The sequence below is a fragment of the Rhinatrema bivittatum genome, chromosome 1 (assembly GCF_901001135.1).
Source record: "Rhinatrema bivittatum chromosome 1, aRhiBiv1.1, whole genome shotgun sequence".
NCBI lineage: Eukaryota > Metazoa > Chordata > Amphibia > Gymnophiona > Rhinatrematidae > Rhinatrema > Rhinatrema bivittatum.
Window position 1 is genome coordinate 625,372,241 of NC_042615.1, and position 23,724 is coordinate 625,395,964.

Sequence of the window (23,724 nt, forward strand, 5' to 3'; positions counted from 1 at the left end):
CATTTATTTACAGAATTATATTTATTTATTTATTTATTTATTTATTTATTTATTTTTTATATACTGAAATTCAATCTGAGATATCACATGGGTTTACATTCAGGTACTGTAGATATTTCCCTATCCCCAGAGGGCTTACAATCTAAGTTTTGTACCCGAGGCAAATGGGGGTAAAGTGATAATGAGGGAACTTTACCAATTCAGGGCACTCCCTTTCAGATTTACAACAGCTCCCAGAACATTCACCAAACCAATGATGGTAGTAGCAGTATTTATAAGAAAAAATGGGATTGTAATTCATCCATATTTGGATGATTGATTGATAAGATTGGTTGATGATTGGTTGATAAGAGCAAAATCTTATCAAGAAAGTGTCACAATATCCAACAGAATGGTGCAGTTTTTTTTAGAAAGTATAAGGTAATCAATTATGTAAAAAGCAATTTTATTCCATCCCAGTCTCTAGAGTATCTGGGCACCCAATTTAGTACCAAGGAAGGTCACAAGTTGCTGACTTCTAAGAGACTGACTAAGATAATCAAACAAGTTATGTTAGTCTTTTTTATTTTGCATTAGTTTTGTTTTAATTATTATATACTGTATGTTGTATTGTTAGTCACCTAGAGCGTCAGTGTAGTCAGCATTACAATCCAGTGGGAGCACTGAGAGAAGAGGATCACCTTGCTGGTGGCTGAAAGGAATCAATAAGTTTTGCTTGGGAAATTTTTTTTTTTTTAAGTATAGGGAGAAGTAAACTATTGGGGTATATTATTTAGTGTGTGTTTTTGTGCATTTAATAGTCAGTAAGGCAGCTAATTGTTATAATTAGTGAGGTGTGGGTGGACCCTTGGACACTGTGGCAGCTGACCACGCCCACAGGGGGAAGTCCCATGAGGGGCCACAGGTCAGGCTCAGCTAAGGACACACAAACACAGAGATTGATCTTTTATTAGACACTGTGGTGAAGCCACCAGAGGTAGCAGTGGTGAGCAGCAGAAGTAGCCTGGCTGGGCTAGTATCCCTCAGGCGCTGGAACAGCGACTCCTCCGGTAGTAGTGCTGAAGTGGAAGGACCTGAGAATAATGAATACAGTGGAATATGCACAAAGCCCCAGTATAGAGAACCCCAGGATAGGGAGAGCAGGCCCTCGAGGAGCGAGTACCTGATCCCTGAGAGCTGAGAGGCTTGAAGGTGATGCACTCACACAGCGGTTCCACGTAGGAGATGGCACTAGGGCTGGAATGGAGGCAGGCCCTCGAGGAGCGAGTACCTGGTTCCAGGGAATAGCTCTGAGGTGAAGATGGTTGTACTCACTGGTGTTGAAGATAGCGAATCCTTCCAGGCAGAAGAGAAGGTAGGAGCAGGCAGCAAGTCACGGAACATGGGCCCTCGAGGAGTGAGTACCGGTTTCCTGATAGCGACCTGAAAAGCAAGTGAGGCCCCCGAGGAGCAGGTACCCCCTTAGCATTAAGAGTCCAATGGAAGATTGGAGAGGCAGAGTAGCTGGGTATGGAGAGTGAATCCCATCCGTAAGATTCCCCTTGCTAACTCAAAGGCTAGCAAACAACATAGGCTTTAAATATCGTAGGCTTTAAATATCCAGAGTCTTTTAAGGGATGTGAGCCTAGAAGCACCATTATGAATTTTAGTCATCACAGATATGAATCTAACAAGTTGGAGAGTACATTGCCAATATCAAGTTGTTCAGGGTCAATGGACAAGGAAAGGAGCCAATCAACAGATTGCCAGAGCAATAAGTTTAGTACTCTTTCATTTTCAACACATAGGGGTAGATTTTCAAACCGCGCGAATTGGCGTACTTTTGCTGGCGCATCAGGCGCAAGCAAAAGTACGCGGGATTTTAGTAGATACGCGCGTAGCCGCTAAAATCCTGGATCGGCGCGCGCAAGGCTATCGATTCTGTATAGCCGGCGCGCGCCGAGCCGCGCAGCCTACCCCCATTCCCTCCGAGGCCGCTCCGACATCGGAGCGGCCTCGGAGGGAACTTTCTTTTGCCCTCCCCTCACCTTCCCCTCCTTTCCCCTACCTAACCCACCCGCCCGGCCCTGTCTAAACCCCCCCCTTACCTTTGTCGGGGGATTTACGCCTCCCGGAGGGAGACGTAAATCCCCGCGCGCCAGCGGGCCGCTAGCGCGCCGGGACGCGACCTGGGGGCGGGTACGGAGGGCGCGGCCATGCCCCCGGACCGCCCCGGGCCGTAACCACGCCCCCGGGCCCGCCCCCAAAACGCTGCCAATACGCCCCCAAAACGCCGCGCCGACCGGGCCCGCCCCCCGACACGCCCCCCTCAGAAAACCCCGGGACTTACGCAAGTCCCGGGGCTCTGCGCACACCGGTAGGCCTATGTAAAATAGGCGTACCGGCGCGCAGGACCCTGCTCGCCTAAATCCGCCCAGATTTAGGCGGATTTAGGCGAGCAGGGCTCTTAAAATCCACCCCATAATGAAAAGGAGAGTGGTGGGGATACTATGTACAGTACAACTTCAGTAGCATCTATGAACAAGATGGAACTTGAAGTCAAGGAATATCTAGTTGCCTATGAAAAATTCTTTAATTACAAATTTTAATACAAGGTTAATTATTTTAAAGTTTCATAGACTTTGTTAGGGGAATACTGGCTTTAATTATTCTGCACAATGTGTAAATAGAGATGATGTCACTACTGTGATGCATAAGAAAAAGTCATGTGATCTGCCTCCATTTGCTGGGGGGGGGGGGGGGATAAAACCAATTGTTCTAGACTGGTGAAGCAGGACTAAAAGAAAGGAAATCATCAAATAAGTACAAGTTTCTCCATCTTCTCCATCCTTCCTTTATCCCCCTATCCCTAATCTTCCCAACCTCCTGGTACTTTTGGATAACTCGCTCTTCTGCTACGATTGCGCTGCACTGACACCACAATCCTTGTCAATGTTTTGTGCATAATTGTCACAGCAATGCTGCTGAATAACTTTAAATCTAACCATCAACATTGAAAAGATAACCAGTTAGGCTTAAAGTTACTTGACTAGAGGTAGCATGATAATGTTAATCAGTGATTAGATAGCGAGTCATTTGTCCCACTGAATATCTATATCATCTGTCTAAATTTAGCTGAATAAGTTAAGTTATCTGTTATACATTTTTTTTGAATATTGCCCTCAAAGCCTTTACAGAGCAATTTTTAGAAACCATTTACCCGGTAAATACCAATTTATTCAGATAAATTGGTTGTCTGAAAATTGTCTAGCTCTTACCTGGCTAAAAGTTCACATAGTATCAACAGTGTGTTTACTTTTAGTTGGGTAATAAGTTGGATCTGGGGACGTATTTAGATTGGGAGAGGGACATTATATATATATATATATACACTGGTATTGGAGGCAGGCTACTTTTCCATGGGCCACTCTGTATATAGTAGGGATATGAATCGTTTTTTGACGATTTAAAATATCGTCCGATATATTTTAAATCGTCAAAAATCGTTAGAGGCGATATTTAATAAGAATTCCCCCGATTTATCGTCAAAAATCGTAAATTGTGGGAAGGGGAAGGGGGAGGGCAGGAAAACCGGCACACTAAAACATCCCTAAAACCCATCCCGACCCTTTAAAATAAATCCCCCACCCTCCCGAACCCCCCCAAAATGTCTTAAATTACCTGGGGTCCAGTGGGGGGGGTCCCGTTGTGATCTTCCACTCTCGGGCGTCGGGCGCGTTGATAGAAAATGGCGCCGGCGCTACCTTTGCCCTGTCATATGACAGGGCAAAGGCGTTTCTCCTGGTATGTGCACAAATACATTGAAAAAAGAATGTGGCATGATCTGGGTGGGGCATGGGCAGGACATGAGCATTCGGGACTTTAACTTGAAATGTGCGCGTTAGATATTTATGCCCACAAGTGCTCACCAGGGTCTCCTACCATGTAACTTTACTTCTGCTATGGATGGCATATAAGTAAAAAAAATAGGCTAGTTAGCGGGATTTTAAGAGTTTTCCGTTGATAAACTGAGTGAAATAGCCATGCTGTCTTGGGTGCAATGTTATCCAGTGGCACGCAGCTTGGAACTTTTTCAGAATAGCAGAGCCCATGCGTGGATGTTCCCGCGTGATTACCTCAATCAGTTCTTCAGTTGCGTTTTTCTACGTCACTAATTGGACGCAAATCCTCTCACCTCAGTTTGTTAGTGAGTAAAACAAACAAACAAAACAGCACTTTTCAGTGCTAAGAAGATGTTTAAAAGAGCACCAGGTTTCAAGTACTGCTAATGTGGCCACATTATGTCAGCAATGGACAGACATAATTGTTACCTTTGTCTTGCCCTGATCATGACAAGTCATTCACTGCACATACCCTCTAATTTGACCTCATCCACACATCCACTGTCACACAGAAATACTACTTATGACCACACATTGCATATGCCTTTCTTCATTTTGTATTCATAACCATCATTCATGCTCTCAAACCATACCAAGAAGAAAATATACTACACTCAATATTTATACAAAACAATTTTTACTTAAAAATTAAAGCTTCAAAAATGAATATGTAAGTTTGATTAGGCCTTACTCTAGATTAAAGTATATGCTATATTTAATGTCAGGAATCTTCTGGTAATGGGAGATTCACAAGGTATTGGTGTAAAGTTCCAGGGAGTGAGCCCTTAGAATCTCTTTCAGATTAATGGAACCAAGCCAGTGCAAGCCCAGACTCAGTTCCCACAGGTGGCAGCTGACTCACCACAGGCAGGGTAGAGGCCTGGGCAGGTAGAGATCAAACAGAGTCAAGGAGTAGGCTAAGGTCAGGGCTGGTGGAGATCAAGCAGAATCAAAAGGCAGTCCAGGTCAGCAACAGAAGAATAGTCCAAGGAAATACTGTGTAGGAGCAATATTTGTTCTTATTTCCTCTAGCAAACAGCGTGAATCAGAGCCTTCTATCTGAGCCAACGCCTGAGAGATCAGAAGCTCTAGGAAAATTAGAAGAATGCTCAAGGGAGACTTTTGAAATACAAAGTTAAAGAAACAAAAAGTACAATTCTTGCCTAGTAGTTGCTTCTTACAGCCAGGTTATAACTGTCCCTCAGACCTTTAGAAGTGATCAAACAAAAAAGTAAAAATGGTGAGACCCATCACATAAGACAATCAGGCATGCAAGTTACATAAAAAAGAGAAAAGTCTTTCAAAGCCTTAGCAGATTTAAAAAAGTTTCCATCCAACAAGAAAAAGCTGCAAAAGCTAGTGACTAGACCCTAAACTAAAACACAGAAACAAGGAGATTCTCCATTCTCCATTCTACATTCTACATTGCAGAGCTTGATGAAAACTCGCCAGCACATACTTCTAATCCCAATTTAGCGCAAAGGTTTGCTGTGCGATTGAGCTAATGCCCAGTTTCTCAGGAGCCATCTTAGCTTCCATTTGAATATTAAAAAATAAAAATAAAACTATGAATCCAGAAAGCAATTTCCAAACCTTAAATGGTTAATGAACAAAGCCAGAAATCTTTCTCGTCAGATGTCACTCCATTTGCACCAGCAAAGCTTCGATCTCCTTTTTGTCATTCAAAATTTTTGTCATTCTGATGAGGCTAATTTGGTATTGGGCTGGAAACTGAATCAAAATCTTTATTCCCCTCTGGAACAGGTATGTACAGTAGAGAGAAATTTCTCTGTGGTCTGCTGTAACTTTAGCAGAGAAATTAGAGAAGAGCAGGACAGCTCTTTTTTTTTACAGAATGCTGCCATGATCACTTCTTTAATTTATCAGCGTAATTAAAATTTTTGCAACCCCTTTGAGGTTTAAGGGCATTTTCCTGAGGCACTCCTAGCCTATGTGCTCTTTCTACTGGGATCGTCTGTCAGTCACTCAAAATGCCTAGCTGCTTGGGCAGCCAATTTTCACATAGATTCTAAGCTCTACACCTTTTACAGATTCTGGAGTACCAATGAGGCAGATATTACTCCTACAGGATCTATTTTAAAGATCCTCTACCTTGTTAATTTGCTGTTGATTAGTTTGTAAGCATTGTGATTCTTGCGTTTGAAGATTTTCAAATCTGTTCTCTTGCTGTGAATTGCTAGATTCAGCTGCCTAAATCTGAGATGTGAGTGTATCCGTATGTTTTTAAAGTTTGTCTAGGAAAGTGTTATGTTCGCCGGCCGCAACTACTGGTGGCCAGCCCCCCTCACCTCCATTTCCGACGCCGGAGCTAGTGTCTGGGCCCGCGTGGCAGCAGGAGACGCTCTCCCTGCGGGTATCCTGCCTCCTCCTTACTCACGGCTCCTGTCTCCAGCCATGCTCCGCAGCCATGGGGAAGACTTCCAGCTCCTCCATCGTAGCATCGGGCAGCTGACCGACGCCATCAGCTGCCTGCTTCCAGCCTCCATAGGTGCTCAGTCCTGCCTCCTGCTGATCCTTAAAAGGCCAGTAGCAGGAACTTCTGGGACCTCTCCCTGATGACATCATTGACCCAGGCCTATTTAGGCCCGTCTCTCTGACCCTTCCATGACTTGGCAACTAGTCTTCTCACCTTGCTGAGGTCGTCAGTGCTTCCTTGGTTCTGTGCTCCTGGATCTGCCCTCCGAGTCCTGTTCCCGCTCCAGTTCCTTCGGATGGATCTTCTGGCTTCTGACCTCAGACCGGCTTCGGTGACTCTTCTGGCTTCTCACATCGGACCGGCTTCAGTGACTCTTCTGGCTTCTCACATTGGACTGGCTTCAGTGACTCCTCTGGCTTTTGACCTCGGACTGGCTATCGGCGACTCTCTGGCTTTGGACTCTGGACTGGCTGTCGGCGACTCTCTGGCTCTTGACTCTGGACTGGCTTTTGGTGACTTTCTGGCCTCTGACCTTGGGCTCACTGTCTTCACTTCCTCCAGCTGATATTCCACCGTCTTCACAGGGGTCCACCTAAGATCAGCCGGCCCCATGCACCCAAGGGCTCAACCCGTGTGGAACGGGGTTGGTAATGGCAAAGCTCCAGCCGGCTCCTGCATCAGTTCATCCTCGCCTCCCGACGGAAGGGACCTGTGGGGGTATCCTCTCACAGGTAGTGCCAACTCCTCCTCGGGCAAAGGGTCCACATTCTCCTCTATGACCATAACAGATTGCCGAGTCCATGGACCCGGCAGAGATCCCGGTCCTTCAGGCCATGTCTGGCCTGGCACAGTGCATCCTGGAGCAGCAGAAATTCTTAGAGACCCTGTCAACAGCTATTGACCACCTGACCACTCGCTTGGATGCCGCCTCGTCAGCCGCCCATTTAAGTCCTGCCACCTGTTCGGTCGACCATCGCCCTACAGTGCCTATACCCGCACCTCCTCGGTTTTCTGAAGATCCCCGTATGTGCAAGGGATTTTTGAATTTGTGCAACATGCATTTCCTTCTCCAACCTGTCTACTTTCCAGACGTGGTTTCCAAAACCACTTATATCCTCTCTTTGCTAGATGGGAAGGCCTTGGCTTGGGCGTCGCCCCTATGGGAAAGCACCGATCCCATTCTACACGACCTGCCTGGGTTCCTAAACCTGTTCTGGTCAAACGGCCATATCTGGATCTTCGCTGTTACACCTCCAGCAAGGTTCAAGAACCTTGTTTGACTACATCGTGGAGTTCAAGACCCTCGCCTCTGAGCTCCAATGGGAGCTTCAAGTGCCTTCGGGCCATCTTTATGGAGGGCCTTAGCCCACAAATCAAGGATGAACGTGCCGCTCGGGAATTACCCAAGTCTCTGGACTCTTTAATTGAGCTCATGGGACACATTGACCATCGTCTGCGGGAACGCTCTGCAGAAGTTAAAACTACCCAGAGGATCATGCCCGGTCCACTTCAGATCCACTGCACGTCTTCTCCTAAACCTGGCCGCATTCCAGGCCAGGGTCCTGCAGGAGGACTTCTAGATCTGACTTTACCCACTCCTCCAGTGACTCTGCCCATCACTATCAAGGTAAACAACCAGGAATTTCACACCCTGGCCTTTGTGGACTCTGGGGCCGGAGGCAATTTTATCCTGAGGCAACTGGTAGAATACCTCCGAATACCCACTGTCCATTCTCCAGTTCCTCTCCTCCTCTCCTCCATACAGGGAGAACCTCTGCCTGAGAGAGTCGCGTTTTCCCCGATGCCGATTCAATTCCACACTGGGTCGCTCCATGTCGAAACTTTACCCTTTTTCATTCTAGACAAAGCCATACACCCAGTGGTCCTTGGTCTGCCATGTCTTCATTAGCACTCCCCACAATTTGAACTCTCTCGCTGGGGCCCTTCTTGTCTTCACAAATGCTTGGATTCCGTCACGCCCGTACAGTGTCTCTCCACTATGGTATCCCTACCGGACCTTCCTCCACAATACTCATTCGCGGACATCTTTTCAAAAAAGGGTGCGGATGTTCTGCCTCCTCATCGCTCATACGACTGCGCGATCAGTCTGTTGTCTAATTCGGAACCTCCCTGGGGCCAGGTTTACCCATTGTCTGTCTCAGAAACTCTAGCCATGTCTGAATATATTCACGAGAACCTGGCAAAAGGCTTTATCCGGCCCTCTAAATCAACTGCCAGTGCAGGTTTTTTATTGTAGGCAAGAAAGACGGATCCCTCCGACCATGTATCGACTATCGTGGTCTAAATGACATCACCATCAAAGACCGCTACCCGCTTCCTCTGATTTCTGAACTCTTCGACAGACTCCAAGGGGCAAGGATATTTACTAAGTTGGACCTCAGCGGAGCCTATAACTTAGTTTGCATTCGTCAAGGTGACGAGTGGAAAACAGCATTTAACACATGTGACGGACACTTTGAGTACTTGGTCATGCCATTTGGCCTCTGTAATGCCCCCGCAGTATTCCAAATTATGATGAGTGAGATCTTTAGGGATATGCTGTACCGATGTGAGGTAATCTACTTAGATGACATCTTGGTGTTTTCTCACGATCTTATTTTATTTATTTATTTAGAAACTTTTATATACCGGTATTAGTGGGGACATCATACCGGTGCACATAATAACTGAAAGCTTGGAAAATACATTTCAACAAGGAGAAAGAAACTGGGTGGGGGTAAACCAAGAGGCAGTAGGAAGGATAGAGAAAACAAGGTCAAAACTAGAGAAAACAATTTACAAAATTTACAAAATTTACAATGAATGTCTCCTTAGAATAAGGAGAGGGCGGTCATCTGAATGGGGGGGGGGGGATTACGGAGGGGAAGTGCAAGAACTATTCTGTGTAGGCATGGTTGAACAGGAGAGTTTTTAGTTTCTTTTTGAATTTAATTGCACAAGGTTCAAGGCGCATGTGGACAGGTAGAGAATTCCAGAGGGCCGGGCCATTTTCAGGGATTGGACATGTAGGGTGCCATTGTTGGTAGATCTGGTGGCTCGGGTGGACAGGGGGGCAGTGAAGGGGAGGTTGAGCCAGTTGGAGTTGTGGGTGTGGATGGACTTGTGTATTATGGTCAGGGTTTTGTAGTGTATACGGGACAGGATGGGGAGCCAATGTAGGTCCTTGAGGATGGGGGTAATATGGTCGTGTTTGCGTGTGTTAGTAATGAGTCTTGCAGTAGCATTTTGCAGAAGTTGGAGGGGTTTTATCGAGGACAGTGGGAGCCCTAAAAGGAGGGCATTACAGTAATCTATTTTGGAGGTGAGGGTAGCTTGAATCACTGTGCGGAGGTCATGGGTGTAGAGCAGGGGTCTGAGTTTCTTTAGAACATTAAGCTTGAAGAAGCCAGATTTGAGGATAGAATTGATGTGAGGTTTCATACTAAGATTGGGATCAAGGAGGATACCGAGGTCCCTAACGGAAGGTAGCGCTGTGAGGAGGTTAAGTTTAGGGTCGTTAGGCGGGAGGTCAGGGGGATGCGAGGATATGTGGAGGAGTTCTGTTTTGTTCGTGTTGAGTGCAAGCTGGAGGTTGGTGAGAAGGGTGTTGATAGCTGCAAGGCACTTTTCCCAGTGCTCCAGGGCGTCGGATATAGAGCTGTGAATGGGAATGATGATCTGAACATCATCAGCATAGAGGTAGAATTTGAGTTTGAGGTCAGAGAGGAGGTGGCAGAGGGGGGTGAGGTAAATATTGAAGAGGGTGGATGACAGGGATGAGCCTTGCAGAACTCCTTGTTGAAGGGGGTATGAGGCTGATAAGTTGTTTCCGATTTTAACAGAGAACTTTCTGTTAGAGAGATAGGATTTGAACCAGGCTAGGGCTATTCCTGAGATGCCGATGCTTTCTAGCCGTGTCAGGAGGTGGTGGTGGCTGATGGTGTCAAAGGCCGCTGAAATATCGAGAAGGGCAAGGAGGTAGCTGTGGCCTTGTCCTAGTCCTCTGAGAAGATAGTCAGTAAGGGAGAGCAGTAAGGATTCAGTATTAAAGTGTTTCCTGAATCCAAATTGGGAAACATTTATTTATTTATTTATTTATTTATTTATTTAAGGTTTTTATGGAGGATGTCATGGTTTTCTAGGTAGTCCATAAGTTGTGAATTGACCACCTTTTCCATAAGTTTGGAGATGAAAGGGAGGTTGGAGATGGGGCGGAAGTTGGAGGGGTCTTTCGGATCTAGGGAGGGTTTCTTGAGAAGGGGTTTGACAACAGCGTGTTTGAGGGGATCTAGGACTGTTCCATGGGTGATGGAGCAGTTGATGATATCTGCTATGGTGCTGGCTATGCTGTTGGGGATGGCTATTAGAGCTTTGGTGGGAATGGTGTCGTTGGGGTGAGAGGCTGGCTTAAGTTTTCGAAGGAGGCCTATAATTTCTTTGGAAGAGGTGAGGTCAATTGTGGCCAATGAGGGTTGGGATGGGGAGGGGATGGAGGGTGGGTTAGTCGGGGGAGAACGGTTGGAGGGGGAAAATCTAGAGAGTAGGTTGGAGATTTTGCTTTGGAAGTAGCTGGCCAGTTCTTCACTTTTTGCTGCAGCCTCAGCAACTGGAATGGTAGGAGGGATAGGGGTGGTAAGGCTAGCGACATAGGAGAAAAGAACTTTGGGGTTGAATTTATAGTCGTGAATTTTTTTACCATAGTAGTCTCGCTTGTGTTTGAGGGTCGACAGTCTATATGTGTGTAAGGCTGTTTTGAAGCTGGAGGAGTGTTGTGGGGTTGGGTCCTTGCGCCATTTTCTCTCTTTTTGTCTAAGATTGCATTTTAGGGTTTTTAGCTCTTGGGTGTACCATGGCTTAGAGGGTTTCACTGCGGTGTATATGATGCGTTCGGAGATTGGGCATAGTTTGTTGGCAATGTCTTCCGTGAGGCTTTGCCAGGATGTAAGGGCTGTGTCTGGGTCTGAGCAGATAAGTCTTGGTAGGGATGAGGCTAGTGTGTCAATTAATTCGTCGCTGGAGCAGGTTTTTCTGGATATGATGGTGGTGTGAGCAGGATGGTTAATTGGGAGGGGTTTCTTCATGGCGAGACGGCTTTCAATGAGGTAGTGGTCGGACCAGGGCACCGGGGTGCAGGAGGATGAGTTGGTGGTCTGGAAACTGGAGTTAATAAACATTAGGTCCAACGTGTGTCCAGCTTTATGGGTTGGAGATGATATAATTTGTCGGAAGCCTATGGCAAGGAGCGACTGAATGAAAGTTTCGCATGATGCAGTGAGGGGGAGTGTGTCCACGTGAAGATTATAATCTCCAAGGATGATGGAAGGGGTATCTGTTTTTATCCATTCTATAACAAATTCAATTGGGGGGAGGGGTTGGCCTCAAGGACAGTAGGGGGGGGCATAAACTAGACAGATTTGCAGGGAAGCTACCTTAAAGAGACATATTTCAAGTTTGGGTGGGGCTGCTATGCTGATGGGTTTAAGGTTAAGATGTTTCTTGGCAGCTAGGAGTAGACCTCCTCCTCTTTTTTTAGGTCGGTGGATGGGGAAGATGTCATAGAGGGAGGATGGGAGTTGGTTTATGAGGACGGCATCTGATTCCTTGAGCCATGTTTCGGTGACCGCACAAATGTCTGGAGTGCAGTCCGCAAGTATGTCGTTGAGGATTAGTGCCTTTTTAGATATGGATTGCGCATTCATGAGTATAATGGAGAGGGTGGTGTGACCGAGGAACTGAGTCAAGGGTGAGGTGAGTATGAGGATGAGGGATTTACGGCGGGGGGATGGGTGGCGGGGAAGGAGGGGAGGGGGAGGTAGTCTGGATCGAGGGTGATGGATGCGAGGGATTGGGTAAGCGGCCATGTTGGTGCTTTGGTAGTCAGGTAGGAATGGTAGGAATAGTTGGAACCTTAATAGTCAGGCGGGAAAGGGAGGTGCAGGGGGAAAAGAGGGGTGACTAGGTAATAGAGTAGGTGACCAGGTAATAGAGTAGGTCAGCAAGTTTCAGCAATCTGGAAATCAGCAGGTTACAGTTTGTGACAATAGGGTACAGAATATTAAACATGGATGAGGCACAGAGTAGGTCAGTAAGTTTCAGCAATCTGGAAATCAGCAGGTTACAGTTAGAGACAATAGGGTACAAAATATTCAACATGGATGAGGCACAGAGTATAAGGCATTTGTGTTGCTCACCGAGTGGCGAGTGTCCGTGTTGAGTGGTAGTGGAAGGAGTGGTAGCGGAGGAGGAGATAGTGAGGAAGAAGGTCCCGATGCACGTAGATCAGTTTGTGGCTGAGAAGGAACAAACTTTGCAGGAGCGTGGTCCTTGGTTTCTCCCGGTCTCCCTCTCCAATTCTCTTTCAGGCTGTGTGTCTCTCTCCCGCTCTGTCTCGTTCACCCCCAGGCTGTATGTGACAGTGGGAAGCGAGGAGGAAAGGGGAAGAGAGGCCGCAGATATGAAGCGGAACGGGCAGAGCTGCTTCGGTGCACTGAATATGGGGAATGCCGGTGGTGGTGGAGGGTGGGTTTAGGCGCGGCACTAAGGTGCGACACGAAGGGGCGCACAAAGGGGCAGGCCCCTTTGTCGCGCTCCTTTGGCGTGTGACGCCGGGGAGTGCAGGGCCTTTTAAATCCTGTAGGTCCCGGATCGATGACGTCACCCCTGCGCCCGGCGGGGCGGACCTCGGTGTGGCGGGTCTGGTGGGGGTGGGGGCTCGCAGCCCGGCGGGCGGAGGAAGCCGGATCGAGGAGGAGGCAGGCCGGATCGAGGCGTGCATTGAGGGCTTTAAGGTAAGTCAGGCCGGGGTCGAAGTAGGCTGGTGGCCGGCGTGGGAGCCCGATTGGGGAAGGCGGAACAAAGAGGCCTTACCCCGACGGGCTTTAGCGCCGGCTGCGCGGGCCCAGTTCACCGCCGATCCCGTGGCAAATCCGCCGGCTGCGCGGGCCCAGTTCACTGCCGATCCTGTGGCAAATCCACCGGCAAGATGTCAGCCGAATTCTTCAACGACTGTGGGAAAATCACTTATACGCCAAATTGGAGAAATGCTGTTTTGAGAAAAGTACTGTCCCGTTCCTCGGATTTATAGTCTCCAGTCAAGGTTTTCAAATGGACCCCAGAAGACTATGAGTATCCAAAGCTGGCCCCAACCAACTGGTCTTAAGGACTTACAGAGGTTCCTTAGCTTCACGAACTACAATAGGTCATTTATTCCTCATTACTCAACCTTGATGGCGCCACTCACTGCCATGACACACAAAGGGGCCAATCGTCTCAATGGTCTCCAGAAGCGATGACCACTTTTCAAGACCTCAAAGAGGCCTTTCTTCAAGAACCATGCCTTTGCCATCCAGACCCGTGGTGTCCCTTCATCATTGAGGTGGATGCCTCTGATGTTGGAGTTGGGGCTGTACTTAGTCAGTATTCGACTAACCACACATTACATCCCTGCTCCTTCTTCTCTCAGCGCTTTACTTCGACCGAGCACAACTATACTATCGGAGATAAGGAACTGCTTGCTATAAAACTAGCCTTCGAAGAATGGCGCCCCTGGCTGGAAGGGGCCCAGCATCAAATTATGGTGCACACTGATCATCGGAACTTGGAATATTTCCATCACGCCCAATGGCTGAATCACCGTCAGGCCCGCTGGTTGCTGGTTTTTTTACGCAATTTAATTTTGTATTGCGATACCATCTGGGTGACAAGAATATTAGAGCAGATGTCCTCTCTGGCTCTTTCATCCCGGAGGATGTTTCAGAGGCTCCTCGGCACGTCATCGACCCGGCTAGAGTTCTGCTCTGTGCCACTGTGCCTGAACGCTCGGGGAAAACTGTAGTTCCCCAAAAGCTCCGGTGAAAACTACTCCGATGGGCACATGATTCACTGACGGCAGGGCATCCTGGTCAAGCCCGAATGCTTTCTACCCTGCTGAGGTATTGGTGACCCACGATTAAAAAGGACACACGGGCATACGTGGAAGCCTGCCCTATGTGCGCCCAGCACAAGCCCCCTGTTGGTTGCCCTTGGGATCTTTTGCAGCCACTTCCTGCACCACATGAACCGTGCACCCATATAGCCATGGACTTCATCAAGGGCTTCCCCCTCTCGGGTGGCAACAACATAATTTGAGTCACGGTGGACAGCTTCTCAAAGATGGCACACTTTGTGGCACTTCCGGATCTGCCAGCTGCTCCCGAGTTAGCCAACTTGTTTGTCCGAATTATCTTCAGGCTTCACGGACTACTGGAACACATTTTGTCTGACCATGGGATTCAGTTCACAGCTCGTTTTTGGAAATCCCTCTGCCAGAAATTCGACATTTCCTTAGACCTGACTTCCGCATATCATCCCCAGGCTAACGGTCAGAAGGAAAGAACCAATAGAACACTTAAGCAGTTCCTTTGATCGTATGTGAATGCGCGGCAAGACAACTGGGCCGACCTTCTCCCTTTGGCCGAGTTTGCGTTGAATTCTCACCTATCCATTTCTACAGGATCCACACGCTTTCTGGTGGTCTATGGACGCCAACCACTGCCTCTACCACTCCCATTAGCGGTTCCATCGCCCGCAGCACAAGTGAACGCCCAGGAGTTACACCAGTTATGGAACCACACCAAGCAACTACTGCAAAAGGCTGCACAAACCTCCAAAAGGTTTTATGATGCCCATCACCGGGAAACACCACGTTTCAAACCAGCGGACATGGTCTGGTTAAGCACCTGCTTCATACGACTCAAGCTACCATTGGACCTTTTCCAGTTCTTCGCCAACTCGGTCCGGTCACTTACAGCATTCTCTTGCCCTCAACCCTCTGAATCCACAATGCCTTTCACATATCGCTCTGAAACCTCTGGCCCTATCCATCTTCTCCCGAAAACCGCCGGATCCTCAGGCCATATCCTCTGAAGCAGATGTCACATATCAGGTTCAGGAAGTGCTGGATGTCAGGAAACGAGGAAGAAATGGGAATACCTGCTAGCGTGGGAGGGCTTTGGCCCTGAGGAAAATAGTTGGGAGCCTATCGCCAATATTTTGGACAAAGACCTTCTTGCTCAGTTCCACAAGGCCCATCCTTCTAAACCGAAACCCCCGGGGAGGCGCCCTAAGAAGGGGGGCACTGTTATGCGTGCTGGCCGTAACTACCAGCGGCCAGGCCCCTCACCCCCGTTTACGGTGCCAGAGCTAGTGTCAGGGCCTGCGCAGCAGCAGGGAGATGCTCTCCCCATGGGCGACCTGCCTCCTCCTTATTTCCGGCTCCTGCCGCCAGCAGTGCACAGCGCTCTACGGCCGTGGGGAAGACTTCCAGCTCCCCCACTGCAGTGTCAGGCAGCTGCCCGACGCCATCAACTGCCTGCTTCCAGCCTCCTTAGGCCTCGGCCCCGCCTTCTGCCAATCCTTATAGGGCCAGCAGCAGGAACTTCCGGGACATCTCCCTGATGACATAATTGACCCAGGCTTATTTAGGCCTGCCTCTCTGACCCTTCCATGACTTGGCATCGAGTCTTCTCGCCTTGGTGAGGTCTTCGGTGCTTCCTTGGTTCTGTGCTCCTGTTCCTGCCCTTCGAGTCCTGTTCCTGCCTCCCGAGTCCTGTTCCCACTCCAGTTCCTTTGGACGGATCTTCTGGCTTCTGACCTCAGATTGGCTTCAGTGATTCCTCTGGCTTTTGACCTCGGACTGGCTATCTGTGACTCTCTGGCTTTGGACTCTGGACTGGCTGCCGATGACTCTCTGGCTCTTGACTCCGGCTCTTGACTCCGGACTGGCTTTCAGCGACTCTCTGGCCTCTGACCTTGGGCTGACTGCTTTACTTCCTCCAGCTGCTATTCCACCATCTTCACAGGGGTCTACCTAAGACCAGCCTGCCCCACGCCGGCCCCACGCACCCAAGGGCTCAATCCGTGAGGAACGGGGTTGGTATTGGTGAATCTCCAGCCGGCTCCTGCATCAGTTCAGCCTTGCCTCCCGACGGAACCGACCTGTGGGGGTATTCCTCTCACAGGTAGTGCCAACTCCTCTCTGGCAAAGGATCCACATTCTCCTCCGTGACCATAACAGAAATGTTGTGTTTTAGAGATCCGATCTTCAAAAACATCTGTCACCGACTTACTGATGATCTTAGATATTTCCAAAGAGATTTCTTTAATGACCTCCTTCAGAAAGGTTACTTCGGCAGCAGCAGGCTCTCACATGAGTTTGCTCTTAGCCATAGTTTTATGTGGCTTGGTAGACATATCAAGTGATTCCCTGATAACAAATTTGTTCATAAAATCTCTCTAATTTCACCACCATACAGGAGATAAACTCAAAAACAGAAATTTTAATAACAAGAAGCAACACAATATGTATAAACAAGGGTCCAGAGTTTGATGTGAGAGGAGTCTGCTTAGGAGTTCTCACCAATGTGTCCACTAACTCAGCTGGTTATCACGTGACTCAATGTTGATGCCTTTTATGATTATAACTGCTTATTTTGCATAGAATGAAAGAGGTTGATAATCTAGGAATGCTATGTTATAGGCTGTGATTTAGTAATAATTATTTACTGTATTCCTACGATACTACAGAGTTTGAGGGTTAGAAGACTTGGGAAGGCAAGGATCTTCTTTCCCAAAGGGTGGATTTGCAAAGTGAGGTAAGCAGATCATTGATGGGGGATGGGCTGAGAGGGTGGGGGGGGGGGGGGAGGCTCTTCTTACAAAAGGGAGGAGGGGAAGTGGACAAGGGGAATAGGGTAAGCAGGGGCATCAGGAAGATCTTATTAGGAAGAGAGTGGTTAAAAGAAAGGATGCTTACTATCATTGGGGTAAGGGTGACTATGAATAGAAAAAATGACTCATTTTAAAATAATTTCTTTAAATGTTAAGAGTTTAAATACACCCCAGAAAAGAAAGAGTCATCACGCCTACCTATGTTTATAGAGGTACATATTCAAAAGCCATTTAGATGGATAATGGGAAAGTTATCTGTCTAAATGGCTTAGCTGCATATTTAAAAGGCTTATCCAGGTCAAGGTTGAAGCAGGCACGAGCAAACAGTATCCAGGTCCAGGCCGAGGTTAAGGGCAAGCAGTGAGCAAACAGTATTCAGGTCCAAACTGAGGTCAGGGCAGGCAGCAAGCAGGCAGATCAAAGTCCAAGCTAGGGTTAAGGCAGGTGGCAGTCAGTATGCATAGCAGAGGTCAGAACCAGGAATCAGGCAGAGATGGACAGGCAAGAGAAAACAAAACACAGGGACCAAGACATAAGCAGGGCAGCCAGGGAAAGGTAACAGAGCCAGGGCAAGGCAAGATAATAATGAGGCGAGGCAGGTAAGGTAACAGCAAGGCAGGATGACAAGGAGGCAAAACAAGGCGAAAAGGCACAGAGACAAGTAATAATATGCATTGCAATGCAGGGGGACCTGGGCTTTGGTCAGCGATGCTCAAATAGGGCAAGTGTGTGATGTCATCATAGGGCGTCATGGAGATTTTCCTATCTTGTGCTTTAAGCTTCACTGTGTGCTGTACACGTGGGTCTAAAGAGACCAAGGAAAAGGAAGAAGTATAGTGGCGTGCCTGCTGCGAGAAAGAGTCCATGTAGGGGTGAGTGAGGCTGATTGCTGGACTGTCTTGTAGGCAGCAAAACATTACACTATCACTTCCAGACTATGCTTATACATATACTTAATAAGATGCTCAAATTATGGTAGAAGCAAATTTTTTATTTATTTGGAGACACAGACTTCCAAGAGTGGCCCGTGAGGTAATTACCTAAGCTTCAAGGGGGATTGGGCAAGCCTAACCTGCGTTGGTACTCCTGTCATGGACCCAGAGCACCACCTAGCACCCTGCCCAGTCAATGCCATTTTTCAAAATGGTGCCAACCTAACCTTGCCCCTGTATATGATAGAGGGAATGCGATAATGGAACTTCTCCCATAACAAAACATCGCAGCTTAGTGGCTCTATCCAGCTAATTTTCAAAGCTGGCTATTCTTTTAATATTTACATTATATCTCAGTCCCAGAAATGTTATCAAATAATTTCTTTTTTTAAAGTGCAGAAAATGTTCTCATAGGGGTAGATTTTCAAAGGGTTACGCGTGTAATCCTTTAAAACCTACCCCCGCGCACACTGAGTCTATTTTGCATAGGCTTGACGGCACGCGCATGCTCCGGGACGCACGTATGTCCCGGGGCTTTGAAAAAGGGGCGGTCCGGGGGCGGGGAAGAGGTCCGGGGGCAGTCCCGAGTCCTCTGGCATAGCGGCTGTGCCAGGGGTTGCCGGCAGGCGTAACTCATATAATAAAGGTAGGGGGGATTTAGATAGGGCAGGGGGATGGGTTAGATAGGGGAAGGTGGGGGGGGGGGAGCGAAAGGAAAGTTCCCTCCGAGGCCGCTACGATTTTGGAGTGGCCTCGGAGGGAACGGGGAAAGCCATCGGGCCAATCCTGGATTTTATAATATGCGCGCGGTAGCGCGCTCATGTTATAAAATCGGGTGTACATTTGTGCGCGCCGGGTAGCGCGCACAAATGTACCCGCGCGTGTAAGATTAAAAATCTGCCCCATAGAGTGTACGTGTTCAGAGCTGATTGCAAAAAATTGAAAACTACAGCCTTATTGGTGTTAACCATTTTCTTAATAAATGAAATTCCCAACGTCTATTTTGTCCTGTATGTTTTCCTTGATTAGAATGTAAATTGAGAAGGGACTGTCTCTTAGGTGTTTTTGTACTATAGTGCATATATCAACTATTGCTATAGAAGTAATAAATAATGCTAATAGTAGTAGAAAACTAATTAAGAAAATTCAAGAAAACATCTTCACTATGTAGAGAGGTCCAAATTGTTGCAATACATGTTCAAAAAACGCCTCTTAGCATCCTCTTTGCCTAGATGACAGTTCTGCTAAAGACAGACTTTTTCAAGGAAATTAACTTAGAAATTTCAGCATTTACATCAAATTTCATCATGGTCTTCATAATGGCCTTTTCAAAAACAAGATTATTTAAAGATTTTGTCACAAAAGCCAGCTATCTGTGCTGCAGACTCCATGAAAACACTCCCAAACTCTCACTTAGGCTATTTGAAGTATGCTTTCAAAGTAGGTCAAACTTCAATAATCTATACTAATAAAAATCATTATTGGAAATACATAATTCATGTAATAAGTAAATAGGGACTAAGCATGATTGAAAATCATAGCATCTTACTTTCTCACCCATTGACTAGTTTACTATGCCACAAGTTCCACACAAATGCACTCAAGCTCAGGCACACACTATTGAAAATGAAGTTACAGATCATATGCTCTGAACTACTAAATACTAAGAAAGATCTGAGCAACCATATATTCAGAAATGGTCAACAATAATACATTTCAGAAGCCATATGGTGATACTTTATTGTTATCTCCTTCTATCTTAATTTATTTTTATTTATTTATTTGTTCGTTTTTATATACCGAAGTTTAGTGAGAGGCCTTCATTCCGGTTTCCATTTGAAACAACGAAATACATGTGTAGAAACCATATGAAAAGTCATTACAGTAAACTTGGCTACAGTAAAAAACTGGCCTACAGTAAACTGGCCTACAGTAAAAAAAGGCCTGCCACTCAGTCTCCTTATTGAGGCCTTCAGGATGAAATGTTTTCATCCCATTGTAAAGACACATGCTCAGTCAAAAACAATGTTAAATCCTCTAGGGTTGGACTAATGGAACCTCTTCATGGCATTGCAGATATGACTGCAGGGTTCAACAATCTGTGATTTATTTTTTTCTTTGTGATTTCCTTATACAGAGTAAAGTACACGGAAACAAAATTACATAAATGACTTAAGTAGTTTTACAGGCTGGGATAATTTTAAATATATGTGTAAAGTTTAACTGAAGGTGATGGAAAACTTGTAATCAACATAACATATGTTACATAATGGGCCTCGAAAGGCCTTGCATTCTGTTCTGTAAGGGGTGTTTTAGTGTGCCCTTGGGCCTCAGCCCGACCCCAGATGGATCCAGGACCATGTTCCATCATGGCTGATGGTCTTACCCTCCGCCAGGCCTGCAAGCTCCCAAGGCCAACAACAGGATGATGTTGGAATGTGAATGGTCCTCCAACCATTCCGAACCCTTTTGGACCTGCTGCATGGAACAGCATGGAGCAGCAGGCCTGGCCTGAGGTCGAGGGCAGACAGGCCTTGACACTTAGACATGACAGCAGGATCGATGCAACGGCATCGCAGATGAAGACATGATACCAAGGCTGATGCGAAGACATCCTGGACCAATGGTCGATGCGACGGCATCAGGAACAAGACATGATACCAAGAGTGAAACAACGGCATCCAGGACGAGACGAGGAACTTGACGAAGTCCAGACGAGACGAGAAGCTGGGCGGAAGGACATTGGCACTGTCTCTCAGGGCGCCCTACTCAGTTCACCTGCGGAACTGAGTCGTGGACCACCCTGTCCCAGTGCGCGCCCTACACAGCCCGAGGAGGCTGGTCACGGACCACGCTGATAATGGGACGAGCACAGGGAAGGATCCAGTCGAAGCAGAACTCCAACGACGGAGTCAATGTTGTCCGAAGCTCCACCAACGGCTGGCAGGACATGATGGCTCAGGAGCACAGGACACCAGTCCACCTGCAGGCTAGTTCCCACTCAGGAAAGACGTCATCCGAGGGACTACCGGCCTACAGGACCAAAAGGCTCAGGAGCATTGATGAAACAGCAAAAGGCAGAACATCGAGGAACCTGGGACATCAGGAAACAGAACATCAAGACGAGACACCAGGACACCTGGACGGGGACCTCAGGCAATGAAGACATAAATTGACATGGCATGACGTAACAACAAGAACTCCATGGAGAAAACGAAGAAGACCTGACGGAGCTCTGGCAGGCAGGTGCCTCCAGAGTGAAGTAACTCCGATGCAAGGCAAAGATTGACTGACGGAGCAGCCCTTTTATAGGGCTGGTACAGGAAGTCCACTCCCTAGGTGGGGCCAGCACACTTCCTGTGCCTGGCCCTTTAAATCTTGCAGAGAGGCGCGCACCAGCGCCTAAGGAAGCAGCAGGAGAGCTGTGCAGGACCACGGACAGCGGCCTGTACCTACGTCAGATGCCAGGGATGCAGGGCTGGGCCTGAGGAGCAGGCCAGATGACGGCAGCGGCTCTAGCCACTGCAGGAGACCCCGGGGGCAGCTCCAGCTGCTATTCCAGCCCGGGGATACGGCCTCCAGGCCGCGAAGATCACAAAGACGCTGGTGGCGGCTTCTAGCCACGAAGATGGTCAAGCAAAGTCCGTGGCTCCTGCCGCGGCGAAGACAAGACCCCAGGGTGGCCTGTGGGCCACAGGAGAGATGGAAAGTCCGCGACTCCGGCCGCATGGGAGGCCGAACTCTGGCGGCGTCCGACCGCGGAGGAAGGAAGCAGCAAATGGTGAGTGAGCCTGCTCACGGGGAAACCTGCGGGCAGCGAATTCATAACAACATATTTGCACAAGTAGCACTATTCCCACTTTTATAGTAGCCCAAACCTTATTGGTGATGGAAGGCACACATTGAGTTCTCAAATGAGATGAAGCAAAACTATTTCCATGGTTCTACCCCTGTTGAAAAGCAAATTTGGCAGATGTTGCAAGTTTTCATGGACAGTTTATGTAGTCTATTTCAAAATACTCTTATGAACTGAATGAGAACAGAAGGAAAATGGAAAAACATAAAATAAATGTGACGTATGCTCTCTGGGACCAGGTTGTAACAAATGTTCTCCTTTATGCAACTTCTCATGTACCCTCTCTGATGTTATGAGAACAATATTCAAAGTCCTATAGACAGGTAAAAAAGTAGATTAAAATTACCCATGAGATTTGCAGCAACCTGCAATGACTGATTGTCCACTATATGACTGCTGTTTGTATTCTACCTTAACTTTATGGACAAGAAACAGCTCTATAAAGAAGGCTACAGACTCTTCAGTGAATTAAAGCAAAATAATTTACATACCAACATAGTAGTTAATTGTCATTAGAAAAAGACCATCCAGTCTATCCAGTCAGCCCAATTATTCCAGCCATGGATATATCCAGTTGCTGCTTGCAAGATAGCAATCCTTATCAATGACAGTGTTTCTCATTTTTCATCTTTGTAATCTATCATCTTGGGTAGCTAAGAATCAAGATATTAAAGTACAAGGAGAGAAAATAATTAATCTCCCAGTTAGTTCACACTCAAACCTTCCCCTTTCAGTGGATAATTTTTCAAAGACTTTGCTGGATTTGTGCAAGTAAAATAAGGCAATACATGCAGAAGGAGCTATTGTGCAGGTCAAGTGTATTTTCATAAGGCCTGAAAGTGTGTACTGGCCCGAAATATGCACATAAAGGATATTTTAGGGATGTTCTGGGGTAGGATTGGACGTTCTGGGGTAGGATTGGAAGTATTTTATAAGCGGAGTACATGTATACATTGTCCAACTTATGCGCGTGCTTTTATACCTGCTATTTTAATCACAGAAATTACATTTCAAGTCTCTTTTGTCTTCAATTTTGGGTGGGGGTCTGAGTTAAGGGTCTGGCTGAAGTAATGGAGTTCTAGGTGAACTGGTAGAAGTCTCAGCAAGCTGGGGAGAAAACACTGAACACTTCCTCTGAGGAATTTCCATCGCTCCGGGGCTCGTGCAATCAACACCTTGTCTAGCTGGGAGAGGGAGTGCTCTATCTCCAATGTCATCTTCCTGGGACTACAAAGCACGCGGTGTAGCAGCTCCATTGGGAGAGAATGCTGAAAGCTTCCTGAGAGGCGTTTCCATCATGCTGGGGCTCATGCAATCAACACCTTGTCTGGCTGGGAGAGGAAGTGCCCTACCTCCAACATCATCTTCCCAGTACTACAAAGCATGCCTTGCAGCAGCGCACTGCTGCCGGTGCGCCAAAGCAGTATGCCAAAGGGGCGCACCTCTTCTTACGCTTTTTTTGCAGGAAGGCTTTCAACATAAGTCTGTTGGTATTATCTCCAAATGGAAAAGAAGAGGAAAGGATTAGTCAGGACCTTTCCTTCTAGTTTCTCTTTACTTCTTTCCACTTTGCCACCCACTTTGGAGGTCTTCCAATTTACAAGCCAGGGGAATTCAGGCAATGAACCTAAACCTGATGGTTCCATTCCTTCAGAGGGTTTGACCTTCTTAAGTCCCAATGGACCTTTCCCCCCAGAGCAAGGAGCTCATCTCAGTTGGGTGAGCAGAATACTGTTCTAGTAATGGAATCTACTGCTTGAGTTGTTCCAGGAGGGGCTCCCCTTCAGAATTTATTGAGCTCCTCAACGCCTTTCAGTCATGTTATTAAAACAGCTCAATAATGCTAGACTCCCTTTGGGTAATGATCACTAAGTTGGAAATCACCTTATTGTCCAGAATTGATTCAATGCT

General features: G+C 47.3%; 1 protein-coding gene across 2 annotated transcripts in view; it reads left to right on the forward strand.

The window, feature by feature from the left end:
- Nucleotides 1–23,724, forward strand: part of TMEM232 (transmembrane protein 232) — a 512,842-nt gene that overhangs the window by 185,996 nt on the left and 303,122 nt on the right. The gene's annotated exons all lie outside the window — the stretch shown is intronic.